General features: G+C 44.5%; 1 protein-coding gene across 3 annotated transcripts in view; it reads left to right on the forward strand.

Moving 5' to 3' along the window:
• The first annotated feature begins 413 nt into the window (after positions 1–413).
• Positions 414–5,221, forward strand: part of CALU (calumenin) — a 43,094-nt gene continuing 38,286 nt past the window's right edge. For 2 of the 3 annotated variants that reach the window (XM_023737090.1, XM_023737089.1), the window contains exon 1: positions 414–502. The gene's annotated coding sequence lies outside the window, so the exon portion shown is untranslated. Of the gene's footprint in view, positions 512–5,221 lie in introns of all 3 variants that reach the window. The other variant, XM_004382642.2, reaches the window with a different exon arrangement.

Below are 5,221 nucleotides of genomic sequence, written 5' to 3' on the forward strand. Positions count from 1 at the left end.
TAGTGCAGGGAAAGGAGAAACTGGCATGTTCAAGACGTTTGGTGACTGATACAATCGGATGAATGCTGCTTTGGGTGCTGCGAGCAGGCAGATAATGAGATGGTAATCCAAGAAACCCCGTGGAGGCTGAGTCAGGCGCTGTGAATGGGGACGTGGCGGCAGGACGGCCGCGCCCACACGCCACCAGAGTAGGGGCTAGGGCTGGCCACACCACAGGCCCCTGCACCAGAGTTGGGCGGGAATCCGGTCCACGCAAACCGGCGCGCTCTCGGGGACGTGGCGCTTACCGGCCAATCCTGGCTATGCGATTGTGCGACCAATGGCTGTCCGGAGAAGCTCTGCGTCAGCGGCGTATTTGTTGATGATTGGACAGGAGGCCGCCGGCCAGGCGGATGGGGGCGGGGCGTGGAGTCGCTTCCGGTCGGGCTGTGCTTGCGCGCGTGAGCGGAGCCGGTGGGTGAATTGCGGCCACTGCAGTTGGGCGGCGGGAGCAGGTTAAGAGGTAAGAAAGGTGAGCTTAGCCTGTCCGCTACCACCGTGGCCTTTTTAGCTTTCTTTGCGTCTCCAGCCCTCGCTCCTGGCGCGGCAGGGGCGTCCCTCTTTCGGGGCTTGTGTTTCTGGTAGCGTCGGGGCGCCAGGCCTGAGCCCGCGCGAGATCCCGGGCCCTGAGCGAGCACCCTGGGTTGGAGGCCGCCTTCGCCTTCCCGCGCACTCTGGGCAGGGGACCGGGTCCTGTCCAACTCCGGCTTCTGGCTTTGTGTCCGGCTGGGCACTGTTTTGTTCCTGGCTGTCCTCGACCTCCGTCCCTGGTCCCCGCCACTCCCCGAGTCCTTCGGACTAGCGGGTCACTCTTGTTTGCCTCCGGAAGGTCGGAGGGCATTCGGGTGCTGTGATTATACATAGCTCCCTGCACCTCGCGCTTGGGCCTGCTAGTATCCGCCAGCCCCGCCCTAAGGCCACATCTTCAGAGGAAGGTGCATCTGCCAAGAAAGTTGTGTTCGCTGAGTTTAAGGGTATAGAAACGAGAGAAAAAAGAACGAATGAAGACACTGTGATATTCCAAGAAAATCCCCTATAATTTCAAAGAAAAGCCGAATGTTTTGAGCTTTCATGTGTTGGCTGTATAGAAAACATGCAATAGAAAATAGTTTTAAAACTTTATTAGGAGTAAAAACCTTTTGCCTTGTTTTTGTTGCTTCTAACCCCAGACCCTAGAGCTAACTTTTGGCAGGTTATCTTCAGAAGTAGACTTAATTCCCTACAGCTGCCATGATTAAAGTCGTTAAAGTGGTTTGCATCAAGGCAAAAGCTCCCTGGGTCTCCTGCTAAAACTTTGGGCCTTTGGTCTGAATCCTATGTGTCTAAACTCCCAGAATAGTCTTTGAATTGATTGACTTCTTATCATGGACCCTAAAATCAAGAAAGAATCAACGATAAGGTGGCTCCTAATTTGTTTTCGTTCTTAGTAGTTTATTTAGCTTAGAGGTAGAGGACCTTGGAATCTCTGATAAATTATGCTTTGCCATACAGTGGAACTTGATACAAGACAAATGCATGTTTGACCTCATTTAGTTAACCTGATTTAGTTAACCAACTACCAAAGGATGACCATTGCTGAAGAATTTATGCAGTACAGACCAAATGAGGGTACAGAGACAACCTTGAATTGTATTGGCGGATAGAGAGGATAAGTTTGCCCAGGCCTAATTGAATTAAGTGCTAGGCTACTAACTGAAAGGTTTGAAACGGTTCTGCTGGAGAAAGACCTGGCGATCTGCTCTCATAAAAATTACAGCCTAGAAAACCCTTTGGGGCAGTTGTACTCTGTCACATGGGATCGATATGTGTCAAAATTGATTCAAAGGCATGTAACAACAATCTGAGGTTTTACAGGATTCAGGGGTCTCCAGTAGGAGTCTTCTGAGAATCACAACTAGGGCAGTGAAGTAGGGAAAAGATGAGCTCACAAAGATGCATTGGGTACACCTGAATGGATGGTACTCAATAGCTTTGAAACCAACTCCTTATCACTCTAAAGGTAATCATCTGCTTCCATTCATTCGGGAGTGTGTCAGGAGAGTTACTGATGATTACATGTTGCACTAGTTTAGGAGATCAGTAAGTTGGCATTAACACAGATTTTCTGTAACGTGGGTGTGCTACGGGTGTTGGACAGAATCAAAGATGCTTCCTAGATCCTCTCTCTGAACTCTTAAATAGGGATGTTGTTGATGCTGTAATTTTTGTTTTAGAGTTAAGACAGCTGACCTAACACTTTCGCCTGTTGCTGACTGGTAGCCAAATCTGGTGAGAGGAGTTGAGGGTGGGGAGCACTCGCAGGGAGCAATCACATTGTTGCCAAGTACTGTCCAGTCAATCCAGTAAAATATGTTGGTGCCTGAAAAGTGCAAGACATTGTATTAGGGACTGTCCTGTGAAAAACCTGTTGCCGTCAAGTTGATTCCGACTCATAGTGATCCCATAGGACAAGTAGAACTGCCCCATAGAGTTTCCGAGGAGCGGCTGGTGGATTCAGGCTGCTGACCTTTTGGTTAGCAGCGGAGCTTTTAACCACTGCCCACCAGGGCTGCAGAGGGATATTTATATTAGCTGAGATCTCTGCCTTCCAAAAACGTAGAACTATAAGGGAGCTAAAGAGACAGGTTAAAGCAGCCTATGATCATTATTATAAGAAGCCTTGGTAGTGACTGGTTAAAGCACTCGGTTGCTAACCGAAAAGTCCACGGTTCGAACACACCAGTCGCTCTGCGGGAGAAAGATTACAGCCTAGGAAACTCTATGGGGCAGCTTTACTCTGTCCTATAGGGTTGCTATGAGTTAGAATCAACTCAATGCAGTGGTTTGATTTGGTTGGGATCATTATGCAGTGGTACAAACAAATTTTTAAAAAAGTTTAGAGAAATAGTTAGAGATCACTTCCAGCTGGAGTGATCGTAGTAGCTAGGTCTTTTCATCCAGGATCTGAAAATTATTTATAGACATTTGACACTGAAGAGAGGTTGAGCTAAAATGACTACCAAATTTTCAAGGACATCATGCATGTTGTACACACACAGCAAAATTACTGCTAGAAACCAAAGCTCTGTCCTTTCATTTTGCATAGTCTTCCCATGGTAATTAATTATGTATTATATTTCAGCATCCAAAAGAATTTTAGTCCCAGATTTTCTAGAACTTTTTTCCTACCAGGAAGGTTTTTCACTCTGTAGCCAGAAAAATTTAAAGTTTGTACTGCGTTGCTTTGGTTATAGAGCTAATGAAGCCTGAGTAATAGTTTAAGTCACTCTCAAAGCTTTTCTTCTGCACCAGATGTTGCACTTATGTGTGCTCAGCTGTCTTGTCACAAAAGAATTTAGTTAGGGTGTATAGATAAAGTAATGTAAATCCGCTCCATCACTAGAGAAACGTTCAACAAATGACTTGCTGGTTATAGTATCAAATCATGAAGGGTGATATTACTACTTTAACGCGCTAGTCCTTTGGTGGTGCTTGTATTAAACTCTAAGTGAAGAATGTCAGGTAGATAACCAGAAAACCTGAATTTCCAGATTTTACAACCCTGGGTGTTAATAAACTTGCTCTCAGACGGGGAGGGGTGGGGTGGGCAGTTGAAGTACACACTATGATGTGGAAATCCTGCTTCTGCTGCATTGTAAAGAAATGCCTTTTCTGCAGAGTATCCAGCTCAGAACTGGAATTTTACAACCACGCCCATTTCTCCCACTTGCTAACATTGAGCAATGGGTTTTTGGTCAACCAGAAATAACTGTGGGACCACTAAATATGAATGTTCTTGAGAAGTTGAATTTGATCCAGACATCTAAATTTCCTTGAAGCAATTTACTCTAAGTGTTCTGTGACCAATGGCTTTTTACCAAAAATAACTGGGAAAGAAGGAAAAAAAGTAAGAAGAATTTAGAGCTTTCAAAGAAATTTTTGAATAAATAAAATAAACTGATTAAGACTTATTACTATTATTGAAAGAAATCCAACCTTATACCATTTCTCCTTATAAACTACCGGAACAGTTCCTGAAAACAGCTTTGCAGAAGACCATTATTGATGACGTACTACAAAAGAATGATAAACCAAAAAAATTAAACCCACTGTCATCGAAGCGATTCCAACTCAGCAACTCTGTAGGACAGAGGACAGAGTAGAACTACCCCATAGGGTTTCCTAGGCTGTAAATCTTTACAGAAGCATACTGCCACGTCTTTCTGTCCCGTGGCAGCTGGTGGATTTGAACTGCCAACCTTTTGGTTAGCAGCCGAGCACTTTAACCACTGCACCACCAGGACTCCTTGAATGATAGATAACTTGATATATTTTCTGTCCTAACCCTTTAGTTTGTATTTCTGAAATGGCACCGTCCAATAACAATATAGTAAAGCCACATGTGTCATTTCAAATTTTTTAGCAGCCACAGCAAAAAGTAAGACACAGGTGAAATTAATTTTGATAATATATTTTATTTAATTCAGTATATCCAAAGTATTCTTTCAATATAAAATGTAACACATGCCACATGTTAATTCACACTAGCCACATTTCAAGTGATTAGCAGCCACATGTGGCAGTCACCTGTCATACTGGACAGTGCAAGTCTAGACATTTTTTTCTTTTTTTTTAAGGAAAAAAAAATACTTGATGGTACCCTGGGTAGCGGAGGGACAGGATTTTAGAGAGAAAGACTTCTGTCATTTGAGAAATAGCAGATGGGGAAATGCATGTCTCACAACCTTTGGTTTGCCTTATGGGTCACATGGTAGAAGCTCATACAGCTGAGTTCTTTTTTTTGTTTGTTTTAACGAAGAGAAGTTTATTTTAAAGTAGGTTAAAAATCCAAATTCAGGGGGTCAGCTCCAGGGGAAGGTTTTTTCTCTCTGTCGACCTTCTTCGGTGTTCCCCCGGACTAGGAGCTTCTCGGCGCAGGGACCCTAGTCCAAAGGACAGGCTCTGCTCCCAGCACTGCTTTCTTGATGGTATGAGGTCCCCCTGTCTCTCTGCTCACTTCTGTGTTTTATATCTTAAGAGATTGCCTCATTACACAATCCAGTCTTGTAGATCAGGTCCTGCCTTACTAACACAACTGCCACCCATCCTCCCTCATGAACATCATAGAGGCAGGTTTACAACGTACAGGAAAATCACACAGTACCAGGAATCATGGCCTAGCCAAATTGATACACACATTTTT

Source organism: Trichechus manatus, unplaced genomic scaffold (genome assembly GCF_000243295.1).
Source record: "Trichechus manatus latirostris isolate Lorelei unplaced genomic scaffold, TriManLat1.0 scaffold00097, whole genome shotgun sequence".
Classification (NCBI taxonomy): domain Eukaryota; kingdom Metazoa; phylum Chordata; class Mammalia; order Sirenia; family Trichechidae; genus Trichechus; species Trichechus manatus.